Source organism: Danaus plexippus, unplaced genomic scaffold (genome assembly GCF_018135715.1).
Source record: "Danaus plexippus unplaced genomic scaffold, MEX_DaPlex mxdp_39, whole genome shotgun sequence".
Classification (NCBI taxonomy): Eukaryota; Metazoa; Arthropoda; class Insecta; order Lepidoptera; family Nymphalidae; genus Danaus; species Danaus plexippus.
This window is the reverse complement of record NW_026869860.1, coordinates 775,019-793,098: the sequence shown is the minus strand read 5'-3', so window position 1 is coordinate 793,098 and position 18,080 is coordinate 775,019. Positions and strand designations below refer to the sequence as shown.

General features: G+C 35.9%; 4 pseudogenes; all 4 read left to right on the top strand.

Annotated features, from left to right (window-relative positions):
• Positions 1-2,608: 2,608 nt before the first annotated feature.
• On the top strand, positions 2,609-3,637 carry LOC133320618 (uncharacterized; annotated as a pseudogene).
• Positions 3,638-7,229: 3,592 nt separating this feature from the next.
• Positions 7,230-8,258, top strand: LOC133320617 (uncharacterized; annotated as a pseudogene).
• A 3,591-nt stretch (positions 8,259-11,849) lies between these two features.
• On the top strand, positions 11,850-12,878 carry LOC133320619 (uncharacterized; annotated as a pseudogene).
• Positions 12,879-16,470: 3,592 nt separating this feature from the next.
• LOC133320614 (uncharacterized) lies at positions 16,471-17,253 on the top strand (annotated as a pseudogene).
• Positions 17,254-18,080: the final 827 nt, after the last annotated feature.

Below are 18,080 nucleotides of genomic sequence, written 5' to 3'. Positions count from 1 at the left end.
CTCCTCCTATAAGACCTTTAATATATAAACGGTATGTAGATGACACCTTCACAATATTAAATAAAAATAAAACATCTGCTTTTCTGAACCATCTTAATTCTATCAATAGTAAGATTCAGTTTACTATAGAATTGGAGGCAAATAATTCTTTAGCTTTCCTTGATATACTTGTCATTAGGAATCCTGACAATACTTTGGGACATACTGTTTATAGGAAACCCACACACATGGACAGGTACCTCAACGGTAACTCGCACCACCACCCTTTACAGTTAGCTACCGTTGGCAAATCGTTGTTACAGAGAGCCCAACACCTTTGTGATGCTGACCATCTAGAGGCCGAGCTGCAGCATGTAAAACATGCTCTCACCATCAACAACCTGCCCGTGCCTCGCCAGCATCGCAAGAACCACCTGAAGCCACCCACAGTTGAACGACAACCTGCGATACTACCATATGTGAAGGGAGTTACTGACAGAATAGGCAACATTTTGAAGAAGGTTTCCATTAAAACTATTTACAAACCACATAAGAAAGTGAGCCAACTCTTGAGACCAATCAAGAGTAACATTCGTTTACAACAAGCGGGTGTATACAAACTCGACTGTGACTGTGGCTTGTCATACATTGGACAGACGAAGAGGAGCATCGGTACAAGGGTTAAGGAACACATCTCAGACATCAAAAACAGGCGCGCGTCGAAGTCAGCAGTGTGTGAACACACAATGGACAAACCAGGCCACTACATTCGTTTTGATAAACCTCAAATCCTCGCTCGGGAAGACAAGTATATACCGAGATTAATTCGCGAGGCTATTGAAATTAAAAAACATCCCAATTTCAATAGAGAAGATGACTGGAATCTATCAAACACCTGGGACCCCGTTCATAAAAATATAAAATCCCATGTCCGAAACCACACCGCAGGACCTCAAGACACCGTGAGCGCATTCTGCCGGCATCCAGAGCGGTACGCCAGAAAATTAAGAAATCGATGGCGGTAGATGATAAATAACAAGGACCAACTGACAGACATTCACACCTCGTCTGCCCGTGATCACGGTTGCTGCAAAGTAACCGAAACGTCGGGATTATGTAGTTTTTAAATAATAAAATCCGCGTAGTAAATCCGAATAATACTAGTTTCATTTATCCTCATTTAAAGATAATATTTTAAAACTGCTAACACTGCTTTAGAAAAGTATAACAGTACATTAATATCTGTTTCAACTGATGAAGATCTTCTTAATAAAGCTGTAGACGAATTTAAATTAGATATTCATAATATGAATCAATCATTTAATAAAACTAGATTTTTTACAAAATTAAATCAGCCTTGTTATAGCCTATCTAGTAGTTTATTCACTTTGTCATTTAAGTTAGAAGACTTGCAAGATGCTATTATGTTTGCAAAGAGCCGTGTACTGCATTTCTCTGTTTTAAATCCAAGTGAATTGTTTTCTGAATTAGTTAATAACATAAGATACTTACCCAACTCTGAGGAATTCCCTGTTAAATTAGAATTATAATATATTCATTTAATATTAGACTTAAGTAAGTTAAGTGTATTCTGTAAGAATAACAAAGTATTTTTTGTATTAAGAATTCCTCTGGTTAATCATAAGAATCTTGTAATGAGATCTAAGACTTTCGCGAGATTAAATGAAACTAATACTTTTCGGATATCCTACGCGTGCTTTATTTTTTGTAAAAACGACATACTACCGACGTTTCATCATCTCTTCTCCCCGTGATCACGGTTGCTTAAAAGTAACTGAAGTATTCTATAAGAGTAACAAAATATTTTTTGTATTAAGAATTCCTCTGGTTAATCATAAGAACCTTTATAAAAGTATTCCTATTCCAATTTCTTATTCTGTAAATCATAACATTTATACATTTATAATTACATCTAGTAACTATATCTGTTCATGTAAAAATAAACTTACTTATTTTACTCTAGATAACCTTGATTTTTGTAAAAAGCTAACTAATAATATTTACATTTGTGAAGAACAAAATGAACTCTACTGAAAATCTCCCCAATTGTGAAATAGATTTAATGCTTAAAATAACAAATAATACTTTACCCAACATGTGTAACCCTAAGATAATTCAAGGTAATTTAAACATCTGGCATAGATTAGCAAGTAACCGCTACATTTATGTATAGTCCGAGATGACAAAGTTGACATTAAAATGTAAATCGAATGTAACGAAATTTAATGTTATTGGAACATGAATCTTTAGAATACCTGAAAACTGCATTGGCACATGTAAGAAAACAATAATGTCAAGTAAACCTCATGTTAAAATACTTGTAAGTGAAATTAATTCGGATTTTAATGTTATTAACCCAAACGTGTTGTAATTTACAAAGTTCTATGTTAAGATATTAGCCGGCTGTTGAAGTGTCAATAAGTCTGTGCTATTCAACGCCAATAAATCTCTAATTAAAAATAGTTACACGAACACTTTGGAAACCGTAGTGCTACAAACAACAGCAACACAACACTGAAACATTGACAGCTTGAGTGTTGCCATCACAAACAAATATTCTCCACTAATTCGCATTTACGTTCCGTTTCACACAATTTCATTCGACAACATGGAGGAGCAATTTCAATTATTATTCGAAAAAATTAAGATGGAAATGCAAAAACAGTCAAATGAACTGAAAGAATCTCTTACTAAGAATATTTTGGATCCGATGGACGAAAAACCAACTCCTATGATAGAAGAAAACGAAAAAATGAAGCAAAAAATTTGTAACCTGGAGAAAGAGATTGAATACTTCAAAACGGAAAAGAACACTAACAACATAGTTCTTTACGGACTAGAAGAGAGCGAAAAATCAACACTTGAGCTACTAAATATCGTTAAGGAGACTTTTAAAAGAAATTTAAATCTGTCGGTAGAAGAAAATGAAGTGAATAGAATATACCGTCTAGGAAAAAATAGAATTGAGAACAAAAATACACCGGTGTTACTGTCATTTATATATAAACAGGTGGAAAAAACACCAAATTATGTAAAATAAAAAGAATGTAAAGGGAATTTATATATCGGAAGACTCTTCAAAGGAAGTCATTGAAAAGAGAAAGGCTTTGATACCACATTTACTAGAGGAGAAGAAAAAGGGAAATACTGCTTTTCTAGAGGCCCTAGTGTGCATAGAATTGCTAGTATACAATCATTTTGTTATAAAATTAACAGGAATATGACAAACTAGTAGTCAAGGAACCCAATACCGACAAGAGGAAAAGAGAGCTCTCTATTTCACCAGGGTCGACGTCAACCATCAAACCTAAAAAAACAACAAATCATGAGCGCTAGCAAAACGTACAGGACAAACGCTTTCGATATAATGAAAACCCATAATGAGATCTAAGATTTTCGCGAGTTTTTTTTATTTAAATGGAACTAATATTTTTCGGATTTACTACGCGGATTTTATTATTTTAAAAAACTACATAATCCTGACGTTTCGGTTACTTTTCAGCAACCGTGATCACGGGCAGACGAGATGTGAGTGTCTATCAGTTGGTCCTTGTTATTTATCACCTACAGCCATCGATTTCTTAATTTTCTGGCGTACCGCTCTGGATGCCGGCAGAATGCGCTCACGGTGTCTTGAGGTCCTGCGGTGTGATTTCGGACATGGGATTTTATATTTTTAAGAACGGGGTCCCAGGTGTTTGATAGATTCCAGCCATCTTCTCTATTGAAATTGGGATGTTTTTTAATTTCAATAGCCTCGCGAATTAATCTCGGTATATACTTGTCTTCCCGAGCGAGGATTTGAGGTTTATCAAAACGAATGTAGTGGCCTGGTTTGTCCATTGTGTGTTCACACACTGCTGACTTCGACGCGCGCCTGTTTTTGATGTCCGAGATGTGTTCCTTAACCCTTGTACCGATGCTCCTCTTCGTCTGTCCAATGTATGACAAGCCACAGTCACAGTCGAGTTTGTATACACCCGCTTGTTGTAAAGGAATGTTACTCTTGATTGGTCTCAAGAATTGGCTCACTTTCTTATGTGGTTTGTAAATAGTTTTAATGGAAACCTTCTTCAAGATGTTGCCTATTCTGTCAGTAACTCCCTTCACATATGGTAGTATCGCAGGTTGTCGTTCAACTGTGGGTGGCTTCAGGTGGTTCTTGCGTATGGGTTACCTAAAATCCATAAACAAGATGTTCCATTACGCCCAATAGTAAGCCAGATTGACTCACCAACTTATAAACTGGCTAAATTTCTTTCAAAGATATTATCACCACTCCGGGGCCACACACAGTCATTCGTTAAGGATTCCTACCAGTTTGTCAAAGATTTAAAACACCTAAAATTGAGCGACAATGACAGTATGGTCAGTTTCGATGTACAGTCATTATTCACTAGTATACCTGTTCTTGACTGCATTGAGATTGTAAGAGGTAAGTTAAAGGATAACAATATGCCTATAGAATATGCAGAACTATTAAAGCATTGCCTAACATCTGGCTACCTCATGTGGAAGGATGAATTCTACATACAAGTAGATGGAGTTGCAATGGGTTCGCCGGTTTCCCCCGTTGTCGCTGACATATTCATGGAGGACTTCGAGGTGCGAGCCCTTTGCTCTCCTCCTATAAGACCTTTAATATATAAACGGTATGTAGATGACACCTTCACAATATTAAATAAAAATAAAACATCTGCTTTTCTGAACCATCTTAATTCTATCAATAGTAAGATTCAGTTTACTATAGAATTGGAGGCAAATAATTCTTTAGCTTTCCTTGATATACTTGTCATTAGGAATCCTGACAATACTTTGGGACATACTGTTTATAGGAAACCCACACACATGGACAGGTACCTCAACGGTAACTCGCACCACCACCCTTTACAGTTAGCTACCGTTGGCAAATCGTTGTTACAGAGAGCCCAACACCTTTGTGATGCTGACCATCTAGAGGCCGAGCTGCAGCATGTAAAACATGCTCTCACCATCAACAACCTGCCCGTGCCTCGCCAGCATCGCAAGAACCACCTGAAGCCACCCACAGTTGAACGACAACCTGCGATACTACCATATGTGAAGGGAGTTACTGACAGAATAGGCAACATTTTGAAGAAGGTTTCCATTAAAACTATTTACAAACCACATAAGAAAGTGAGCCAACTCTTGAGACCAATCAAGAGTAACATTCGTTTACAACAAGCGGGTGTATACAAACTCGACTGTGACTGTGGCTTGTCATACATTGGACAGACGAAGAGGAGCATCGGTACAAGGGTTAAGGAACACATCTCAGACATCAAAAACAGGCGCGCGTCGAAGTCAGCAGTGTGTGAACACACAATGGACAAACCAGGCCACTACATTCGTTTTGATAAACCTCAAATCCTCGCTCGGGAAGACAAGTATATACCGAGATTAATTCGCGAGGCTATTGAAATTAAAAAACATCCCAATTTCAATAGAGAAGATGACTGGAATCTATCAAACACCTGGGACCCCGTTCATAAAAATATAAAATCCCATGTCCGAAACCACACCGCAGGACCTCAAGACACCGTGAGCGCATTCTGCCGGCATCCAGAGCGGTACGCCAGAAAATTAAGAAATCGATGGCGGTAGATGATAAATAACAAGGACCAACTGACAGACATTCACACCTCGTCTGCCCGTGATCACGGTTGCTGCAAAGTAACCGAAACGTCGGGATTATGTAGTTTTTAAATAATAAAATCCGCGTAGTAAATCCGAATAATACTAGTTTCATTTATCCTCATTTAAAGATAATATTTTAAAACTGCTAACACTGCTTTAGAAAAGTATAACAGTACATTAATATCTGTTTCAACTGATGAAGATCTTCTTAATAAAGCTGTAGACGAATTTAAATTAGATATTCATAATATGAATCAATCATTTAATAAAACTAGATTTTTTACAAAATTAAATCAGCCTTGTTATAGCCTATCTAGTAGTTTATTCACTTTGTCATTTAAGTTAGAAGACTTGCAAGATGCTATTATGTTTGCAAAGAGCCGTGTACTGCATTTCTCTGTTTTAAATCCAAGTGAATTGTTTTCTGAATTAGTTAATAACATAAGATACTTACCCAACTCTGAGGAATTCCCTGTTAAATTAGAATTATAATATATTCATTTAATATTAGACTTAAGTAAGTTAAGTGTATTCTGTAAGAATAACAAAGTATTTTTTGTATTAAGAATTCCTCTGGTTAATCATAAGAATCTTGTAATGAGATCTAAGACTTTCGCGAGATTAAATGAAACTAATACTTTTCGGATATCCTACGCGTGCTTTATTTTTTGTAAAAACGACATACTACCGACGTTTCATCATCTCTTCTCCCCGTGATCACGGTTGCTTAAAAGTAACTGAAGTATTCTATAAGAGTAACAAAATATTTTTTGTATTAAGAATTCCTCTGGTTAATCATAAGAACCTTTATAAAAGTATTCCTATTCCAATTTCTTATTCTGTAAATCATAACATTTATACATTTATAATTACATCTAGTAACTATATCTGTTCATGTAAAAATAAACTTACTTATTTTACTCTAGATAACCTTGATTTTTGTAAAAAGCTAACTAATAATATTTACATTTGTGAAGAACAAAATGAACTCTACTGAAAATCTCCCCAATTGTGAAATAGATTTAATGCTTAAAATAACAAATAATACTTTACCCAACATGTGTAACCCTAAGATAATTCAAGGTAATTTAAACATCTGGCATAGATTAGCAAGTAACCGCTACATTTATGTATAGTCCGAGATGACAAAGTTGACATTAGAATGTAAATCGAATGTAACGAAATTTAATGTTATTGGAACATGAATCTTTAGAATACCTGAAAACTGCATTGGCACATGTAAGAAAACAATAATGTCAAGTAAACCTCATGTTAAAATACTTGTAAGTGAAATTAATTCGGATTTTAATGTTATTAACCCAAACGTGTTGTAATTTACAAAGTTCTATGTTAAGATATTAGCCGGCTGTTGAAGTGTCAATAAGTCTGTGCTATTCAACGCCAATAAATCTCTAATTAAAAATAGTTACACGAACACTTTGGAAACCGTAGTGCTACAAACAACAGCAACACAACACTGAAACATTGACAGCTTGAGTGTTGCCATCACAAACAAATATTCTCCACTAATTCGCATTTACGTTCCGTTTCACACAATTTCATTCGACAACATGGAGGAGCAATTTCAATTATTATTCGAAAAAATTAAGATGGAAATGCAAAAACAGTCAAATGAACTGAAAGAATCTCTTACTAAGAATATTTTGGATCCGATGGACGAAAAACCAACTCCTATGATAGAAGAAAACGAAAAAATGAAGCAAAAAATTTGTAACCTGGAGAAAGAGATTGAATACTTCAAAACGGAAAAGAACACTAACAACATAGTTCTTTACGGACTAGAAGAGAGCGAAAAATCAACACTTGAGCTACTAAATATCGTTAAGGAGACTTTTAAAAGAAATTTAAATCTGTCGGTAGAAGAAAATGAAGTGAATAGAATATACCGTCTAGGAAAAAATAGAATTGAGAACAAAAATACGCCGGTGTTACTGTCATTTATATATAAACAGGTGGAAAAAACACCAAATTATGTAAAATAAAAAGAATGTAAAGGGAATTTATATATCGGAAGACTCTTCAAAGGAAGTCATTGAAAAGAGAAAGGCTTTGATACCACATTTACTAGAGGAGAAGAAAAAGGGAAATACTGCTTTTCTAGAGGCCCTAGTGTGCATAGAATTGCTAGTATACAATCATTTTGTTATAAAATTAACAGGAATATGACAAACTAGTAGTCAAGGAACCCAATACCGACAAGAGGAAAAGAGAGCTCTCTATTTCACCAGGGTCGACGTCAACCATCAAACCTAAAAAAACAACAAATCATGAGCGCTAGCAAAACGTACAGGACAAACGCTTTCGATATAATGAAAACCCATAATGAGATCTAAGATTTTCGCGAGTTTTTTTTATTTAAATGGAACTAATATTTTTCGGATTTACTACGCGGATTTTATTATTTTAAAAAACTACATAATCCTGACGTTTCGGTTACTTTTCAGCAACCGTGATCACGGGCAGACGAGATGTGAGTGTCTATCAGTTGGTCCTTGTTATTTATCACCTACAGCCATCGATTTCTTAATTTTCTGGCGTACCGCTCTGGATGCCGGCAGAATGCGCTCACGGTGTCTTGAGGTCCTGCGGTGTGATTTCGGACATGGGATTTTATATTTTTAAGAACGGGGTCCCAGGTGTTTGATAGATTCCAGCCATCTTCTCTATTGAAATTGGGATGTTTTTTAATTTCAATAGCCTCGCGAATTAATCTCGGTATATACTTGTCTTCCCGAGCGAGGATTTGAGGTTTATCAAAACGAATGTAGTGGCCTGGTTTGTCCATTGTGTGTTCACACACTGCTGACTTCGACGCGCGCCTGTTTTTGATGTCCGAGATGTGTTCCTTAACCCTTGTACCGATGCTCCTCTTCGTCTGTCCAATGTATGACAAGCCACAGTCACAGTCGAGTTTGTATACACCCGCTTGTTGTAAAGGAATGTTACTCTTGATTGGTCTCAAGAATTGGCTCACTTTCTTATGTGGTTTGTAAATAGTTTTAATGGAAACCTTCTTCAAGATGTTGCCTATTCTGTCAGTAACTCCCTTCACATATGGTAGTATCGCAGGTTGTCGTTCAACTGTGGGTGGCTTCAGGTGGTTCTTGCGTATGGGTTACCTAAAATCCATAAACAAGATGTTCCATTACGCCCAATAGTAAGCCAGATTGACTCACCAACTTATAAACTGGCTAAATTTCTTTCAAAGATATTATCACCACTCCGGGGCCACACACAGTCATTCGTTAAGGATTCCTACCAGTTTGTCAAAGATTTAAAACACCTAAAATTGAGCGACAATGACAGTATGGTCAGTTTCGATGTACAGTCATTATTCACTAGTATACCTGTTCTTGACTGCATTGAGATTGTAAGAGGTAAGTTAAAGGATAACAATATGCCTATAGAATATGCAGAACTATTAAAGCATTGCCTAACATCTGGCTACCTCATGTGGAAGGATGAATTCTACATACAAGTAGATGGAGTTGCAATGGGTTCGCCGGTTTCCCCCGTTGTCGCTGACATATTCATGGAGGACTTCGAGGTGCGAGCCCTTTGCTCTCCTCCTATAAGACCTTTAATATATAAACGGTATGTAGATGACACCTTCACAATATTAAATAAAAATAAAACATCTGCTTTTCTGAACCATCTTAATTCTATCAATAGTAAGATTCAGTTTACTATAGAATTGGAGGCAAATAATTCTTTAGCTTTCCTTGATATACTTGTCATTAGGAATCCTGACAATACTTTGGGACATACTGTTTATAGGAAACCCACACACATGGACAGGTACCTCAACGGTAACTCGCACCACCACCCTTTACAGTTAGCTACCGTTGGCAAATCGTTGTTACAGAGAGCCCAACACCTTTGTGATGCTGACCATCTAGAGGCCGAGCTGCAGCATGTAAAACATGCTCTCACCATCAACAACCTGCCCGTGCCTCGCCAGCATCGCAAGAACCACCTGAAGCCACCCACAGTTGAACGACAACCTGCGATACTACCATATGTGAAGGGAGTTACTGACAGAATAGGCAACATTTTGAAGAAGGTTTCCATTAAAACTATTTACAAACCACATAAGAAAGTGAGCCAACTCTTGAGACCAATCAAGAGTAACATTCGTTTACAACAAGCGGGTGTATACAAACTCGACTGTGACTGTGGCTTGTCATACATTGGACAGACGAAGAGGAGCATCGGTACAAGGGTTAAGGAACACATCTCAGACATCAAAAACAGGCGCGCGTCGAAGTCAGCAGTGTGTGAACACACAATGGACAAACCAGGCCACTACATTCGTTTTGATAAACCTCAAATCCTCGCTCGGGAAGACAAGTATATACCGAGATTAATTCGCGAGGCTATTGAAATTAAAAAACATCCCAATTTCAATAGAGAAGATGACTGGAATCTATCAAACACCTGGGACCCCGTTCATAAAAATATAAAATCCCATGTCCGAAACCACACCGCAGGACCTCAAGACACCGTGAGCGCATTCTGCCGGCATCCAGAGCGGTACGCCAGAAAATTAAGAAATCGATGGCGGTAGATGATAAATAACAAGGACCAACTGACAGACATTCACACCTCGTCTGCCCGTGATCACGGTTGCTGCAAAGTAACCGAAACGTCGGGATTATGTAGTTTTTAAATAATAAAATCCGCGTAGTAAATCCGAATAATACTAGTTTCATTTATCCTCATTTAAAGATAATATTTTAAAACTGCTAACACTGCTTTAGAAAAGTATAACAGTACATTAATATCTGTTTCAACTGATGAAGATCTTCTTAATAAAGCTGTAGACGAATTTAAATTAGATATTCATAATATGAATCAATCATTTAATAAAACTAGATTTTTTACAAAATTAAATCAGCCTTGTTATAGCCTATCTAGTAGTTTATTCACTTTGTCATTTAAGTTAGAAGACTTGCAAGATGCTATTATGTTTGCAAAGAGCCGTGTACTGCATTTCTCTGTTTTAAATCCAAGTGAATTGTTTTCTGAATTAGTTAATAACATAAGATACTTACCCAACTCTGAGGAATTCCCTGTTAAATTAGAATTATAATATATTCATTTAATATTAGACTTAAGTAAGTTAAGTGTATTCTGTAAGAATAACAAAGTATTTTTTGTATTAAGAATTCCTCTGGTTAATCATAAGAATCTTGTAATGAGATCTAAGACTTTCGCGAGATTAAATGAAACTAATACTTTTCGGATATCCTACGCGTGCTTTATTTTTTGTAAAAACGACATACTACCGACGTTTCATCATCTCTTCTCCCCGTGATCACGGTTGCTTAAAAGTAACTGAAGTATTCTATAAGAGTAACAAATATTTTTTGTATTAAGAATTCCTCTGGTTAATCATAAGAACCTTTATAAAAGTATTCCTATTCCAATTTCTTATTCTGTAAATCATAACATTTATACATTTATAATTACATCTAGTAACTATATCTGTTCATGTAAAAATAAACTTACTTATTTTACTCTAGATAACCTTGATTTTTGTAAAAAGCTAACTAATAATATTTACATTTGTGAAGAACAAAATGAACTCTACTGAAAATCTCCCCAATTGTGAAATAGATTTAATGCTTAAAATAACAAATAATACTTTACCCAACATGTGTAACCCTAAGATAATTCAAGGTAATTTAAACATCTGGCATAGATTAGCAAGTAACCGCTACATTTATGTATAGTCCGAGATGACAAAGTTGACATTAGAATGTAAATCGAATGTAACGAAATTTAATGTTATTGGAACATGAATCTTTAGAATACCTGAAAACTGCATTGGCACATGTAAGAAAACAATAATGTCAAGTAAACCTCATGTTAAAATACTTGTAAGTGAAATTAATTCGGATTTTAATGTTATTAACCCAAACGTGTTGTAATTTACAAAGTTCTATGTTAAGATATTAGCCGGCTGTTGAAGTGTCAATAAGTCTGTGCTATTCAACGCCAATAAATCTCTAATTAAAAATAGTTACACGAACACTTTGGAAACCGTAGTGCTACAAACAACAGCAACACAACACTGAAACATTGACAGCTTGAGTGTTGCCATCACAAACAAATATTCTCCACTAATTCGCATTTACGTTCCGTTTCACACAATTTCATTCGACAACATGGAGGAGCAATTTCAATTATTATTCGAAAAAATTAAGATGGAAATGCAAAAACAGTCAAATGAACTGAAAGAATCTCTTACTAAGAATATTTTGGATCCGATGGACGAAAAACCAACTCCTATGATAGAAGAAAACGAAAAAATGAAGCAAAAAATTTGTAACCTGGAGAAAGAGATTGAATACTTCAAAACGGAAAAGAACACTAACAACATAGTTCTTTACGGACTAGAAGAGAGCGAAAAATCAACACTTGAGCTACTAAATATCGTTAAGGAGACTTTTAAAAGAAATTTAAATCTGTCGGTAGAAGAAAATGAAGTGAATAGAATATACCGTCTAGGAAAAAATAGAATTGAGAACAAAAATACACCGGTGTTACTGTCATTTATATATAAACAGGTGGAAAAAACACCAAATTATGTAAAATAAAAAGAATGTAAAGGGAATTTATATATCGGAAGACTCTTCAAAGGAAGTCATTGAAAAGAGAAAGGCTTTGATACCACATTTACTAGAGGAGAAGAAAAAGGGAAATACTGCTTTTCTAGAGGCCCTAGTGTGCATAGAATTGCTAGTATACAATCATTTTGTTATAAAATTAACAGGAATATGACAAACTAGTAGTCAAGGAACCCAATACCGACAAGAGGAAAAGAGAGCTCTCTATTTCACCAGGGTCGACGTCAACCATCAAACCTAAAAAAACAACAAATCATGAGCGCTAGCAAAACGTACAGGACAAACGCTTTCGATATAATGAAAACCCATAATGAGATCTAAGATTTTCGCGAGTTTTTTTTATTTAAATGGAACTAATATTTTTCGGATTTACTACGCGGATTTTATTATTTTAAAAAACTACATAATCCTGACGTTTCGGTTACTTTTCAGCAACCGTGATCACAGGCAGACGAGATGTGAGTGTCTATCAGTTGGTCCTTGTTATTTATCACCTACAGCCATCGATTTCTTAATTTTCTGGCGTACCGCTCTGGATGCCGGCAGAATGCGCTCACGGTGTCTTGAGGTCCTGCGGTGTGATTTCGGACATGGGATTTTATATTTTTAAGAACGGGGTCCCAGGTGTTTGATAGATTCCAGCCATCTTCTCTATTGAAATTGGGATGTTTTTTAATTTCAATAGCCTCGCGAATTAATCTCGGTATATACTTGTCTTCCCGAGCGAGGATTTGAGGTTTATCAAAACGAATGTAGTGGCCTGGTTTGTCCATTGTGTGTTCACACACTGCTGACTTCGACGCGCGCCTGTTTTTGATGTCCGAGATGTGTTCCTTAACCCTTGTACCGATGCTCCTCTTCGTCTGTCCAATGTATGACAAGCCACAGTCACAGTCGAGTTTGTATACACCCGCTTGTTGTAAAGGAATGTTACTCTTGATTGGTCTCAAGAATTGGCTCACTTTCTTATGTGGTTTGTAAATAGTTTTAATGGAAACCTTCTTCAAGATGTTGCCTATTCTGTCAGTAACTCCCTTCACATATGGTAGTATCGCAGGTTGTCGTTCAACTGTGGGTGGCTTCAGGTGGTTCTTGCGTATGGGTTACCTAAAATCCATAAACAAGATGTTCCATTACGCCCAATAGTAAGCCAGATTGACTCACCAACTTATAAACTGGCTAAATTTCTTTCAAAGATATTATCACCACTCCGGGGCCACACACAGTCATTCGTTAAGGATTCCTACCAGTTTGTCAAAGATTTAAAACACCTAAAATTGAGCGACAATGACAGTATGGTCAGTTTCGATGTACAGTCATTATTCACTAGTATACCTGTTCTTGACTGCATTGAGATTGTAAGAGGTAAGTTAAAGGATAACAATATGCCTATAGAATATGCAGAACTATTAAAGCATTGCCTAACATCTGGCTACCTCATGTGGAAGGATGAATTCTACATACAAGTAGATGGAGTTGCAATGGGTTCGCCGGTTTCCCCCGTTGTCGCTGACATATTCATGGAGGACTTCGAGGTGCGAGCCCTTTGCTCTCCTCCTATAAGACCTTTAATATATAAACGGTATGTAGATGACACCTTCACAATATTAAATAAAAATAAAACATCTGCTTTTCTGAACCATCTTAATTCTATCAATAGTAAGATTCAGTTTACTATAGAATTGGAGGCAAATAATTCTTTAGCTTTCCTTGATATACTTGTCATTAGGAATCCTGACAATACTTTGGGACATACTGTTTATAGGAAACCCACACACATGGACAGGTACCTCAACGGTAACTCGCACCACCACCCTTTACAGTTAGCTACCGTTGGCAAATCGTTGTTACAGAGAGCCCAACACCTTTGTGATGCTGACCATCTAGAGGCCGAGCTGCAGCATGTAAAACATGCTCTCACCATCAACAACCTGCCCGTGCCTCGCCAGCATCGCAAGAACCACCTGAAGCCACCCACAGTTGAACGACAACCTGCGATACTACCATATGTGAAGGGAGTTACTGACAGAATAGGCAACATTTTGAAGAAGGTTTCCATTAAAACTATTTACAAACCACATAAGAAAGTGAGCCAACTCTTGAGACCAATCAAGAGTAACATTCGTTTACAACAAGCGGGTGTATACAAACTCGACTGTGACTGTGGCTTGTCATACATTGGACAGACGAAGAGGAGCATCGGTACAAGGGTTAAGGAACACATCTCAGACATCAAAAACAGGCGCGCGTCGAAGTCAGCAGTGTGTGAACACACAATGGACAAACCAGGCCACTACATTCGTTTTGATAAACCTCAAATCCTCGCTCGGGAAGACAAGTATATACCGAGATTAATTCGCGAGGCTATTGAAATTAAAAAACATCCCAATTTCAATAGAGAAGATGACTGGAATCTATCAAACACCTGGGACCCCGTTCATAAAAATATAAAATCCCATGTCCGAAACCACACCGCAGGACCTCAAGACACCGTGAGCGCATTCTGCCGGCATCCAGAGCGGTACGCCAGAAAATTAAGAAATCGATGGCGGTAGATGATAAATAACAAGGACCAACTGACAGACATTCACACCTCGTCTGCCCGTGATCACGGTTGCTGCAAAGTAACCGAAACGTCGGGATTATGTAGTTTTTAAATAATAAAATCCGCGTAGTAAATCCGAATAATACTAGTTTCATTTATCCTCATTTAAAGATAATATTTTAAAACTGCTAACACTGCTTTAGAAAAGTATAACAGTACATTAATATCTGTTTCAACTGATGAAGATCTTCTTAATAAAGCTGTAGACGAATTTAAATTAGATATTCATAATATGAATCAATCATTTAATAAAACTAGATTTTTTACAAAATTAAATCAGCCTTGTTATAGCCTATCTAGTAGTTTATTCACTTTGTCATTTAAGTTAGAAGACTTGCAAGATGCTATTATGTTTGCAAAGAGCCGTGTACTGCATTTCTCTGTTTTAAATCCAAGTGAATTGTTTTCTGAATTAGTTAATAACATAAGATACTTACCCAACTCTGAGGAATTCCCTGTTAAATTAGAATTATAATATATTGATTTAATATTAGACTTAAGTAAGTTAAGTGTATTCTGTAAGAATAACAAAGTATTTTTTGTATTAAGAATTCCTCTGGTTAATCATAAGAATCTTGTAATGAGATCTAAGACTTTCGCGAGATTAAATGAAACTAATACTTTTCGGATATCCTACGCGTGCTTTATTTTTTGTAAAAACGACATACTACCGACGTTTCATCATCTCTTCTCCCCGTGATCACGGTTGCTTAAAAGTAACTGAAGTATTCTATAAGAGTAACAAAATATTTTTTGTATTAAGAATTCCTCTGGTTAATCATAAGAACCTTTATAAAAGTATTCCTATTCCAATTTCTTATTCTGTAAATCATAACATTTATACATTTATAATTACATCTAGTAACTATATCTGTTCATGTAAAAATAAACTTACTTATTTTACTCTAGATAACCTTGATTTTTGTAAAAAGCTAACTAATAATATTTACATTTGTGAAGAACAAAATGAACTCTACTGAAAATCTCCCCAATTGTGAAATAGATTTAATGCTTAAAATAACAAATAATACTTTACCCAACATGTGTAACCCTAAGATAATTCAAGGTAATTTAAACATCTGGCATAGATTAGCAAGTAACCGCTACATTTATGTATAGTCCGAGATGACAAAGTTGACATTAGAATGTAAATCGAATGTAACGAAATTTAATGTTATTGGAACATGAATCTTTAGAATACCTGAAAACTGCATTGGCACATGTAAGAAAACAATAATGTCAAGTAAACCTCATGTTAAAATACTTGTAAGTGAAATTAATTCGGATTTTAATGTTATTAACCCAAACGTGTTGTAATTTACAAAGTTCTATGTTAAGATATTAGCCGGCTGTTGAAGTGTCAATAAGTCTGTGCTATTCAACGCCAATAAATCTCTAATTAAAAATAGTTACACGAACACTTTGGAAACCGTAGTGCTACAAACAACAGCAACACAACACTGAAACATTGACAGCTTGAGTGTTGCCATCACAAACAAATATTCTCCACTAATTCGCATTTACGTTCCGTTTCACACAATTTCATTCGACAACATGGAGGAGCAATTTCAATTATTATTCGAAAAAATTAAGATGGAAATGCAAAAACAGTCAAATGAACTGAAAGAATCTCTTACTAAGAATATTTTGGATCCGATGGACGAAAAACCAACTCCTATGATAGAAGAAAACGAAAAAATGAAGCAAAAAATTTGTAACCTGGAGAAAGAGATTGAATACTTCAAAACGGAAAAGAACACTAACAACATAGTTCTTTACGGACTAGAAGAGAGCGAAAAATCAACACTTGAGCTACTAAATATCGTTAAGGAGACTTTTAAAAGAAATTTAAATCTGTCGGTAGAAGAAAATGAAGTGAATAGAATATACCGTCTAGGAAAAAATAGAATTGAGAACAAAAATACGCCGGTGTTACTGTCATTTATATATAAACAGGTGGAAAAAACACCAAATTATGTAAAATAAAAAGAATGTAAAGGGAATTTATATATCGGAAGACTCTTCAAAGGAAGTCATTGAAAAGAGAAAGGCTTTGATACCACATTTACTAGAGGAGAAGAAAAAGGGAAATACTGCTTTTCTAGAGGCCCTAGTGTGCATAGAATTGCTAGTATACAATCATTTTGTTATAAAATTAACAGGAATATGACAAACTAGTAGTCAAGGAACCCAATACCGACAAGAGGAAAAGAGAGCTCTCTATTTCACCAGGGTCGACGTCAACCATCAAACCTAAAAAAACAACAAATCATGAGCGCTAGCAAAACGTACAGGACAAACGCTTTCGATATAATGAAAACCCATAATGAGATCTAAGATTTTCGCGAGTTTTTTTTATTTAAATGGAACTAATATTTTTCGGATTTACTACGCGGATTTTATTATTTTAAAAAACTACATAATCCTGACGTTTCGGTTACTTTTCAGCAACCGTGATCACGGGCAGACGAGATGTGAGTGTCTATCAGTTGGTCCTTGTTATTTATCACCTACAGCCATCGATTTCTTAATTTTCTGGCGTACCGCTCTGGATGCCTCCAAAATTGTATGGGTTACCTAAAATCCATAAATAAGATGTTCCATTACGCCCAATTGTAAGCCAGATTGACTCACTAACTTATAAACTGGCTAAATTTCTTTCAAAGATATTATCACCACTCCGGGGCCACACAAAGTCATTTGTTAAGGATGCCTACCAGTTTGTCAAAGATTTAAAACACCTAAAATTGAGCGACAATGACAGTATGGTCAGTTTCGATGTACAGTCATTATTCACTAGTATACCTGTTCTTGACTGCATTGAGATTGTAAGAGGTAAGTTAAAGGATAACAATATGGCTATAGAATATGTAGAGCTGTTAAAGCATTGCCTAATATCTGGCTACTTCATGTGGAAGGATGAATTGTCGCTGATATATTCATGGAGGACTTCGAGGTGCGAGCCCTTTGCTCTCCTCCTATAAGACCTTTTATATATTAACGGTATGTAGATGACACCTTCACAATATTAATTAAAAATAAAACATCTGCTTTTCTGAACCATCTTAATTCTATGAATAGTAAGATTCTGTTTACTATAGAATTGGAGGCAAATAATTCTTTAGCTTTCCTTGATATACTTGTCGTTAGGAATCCTAACAATA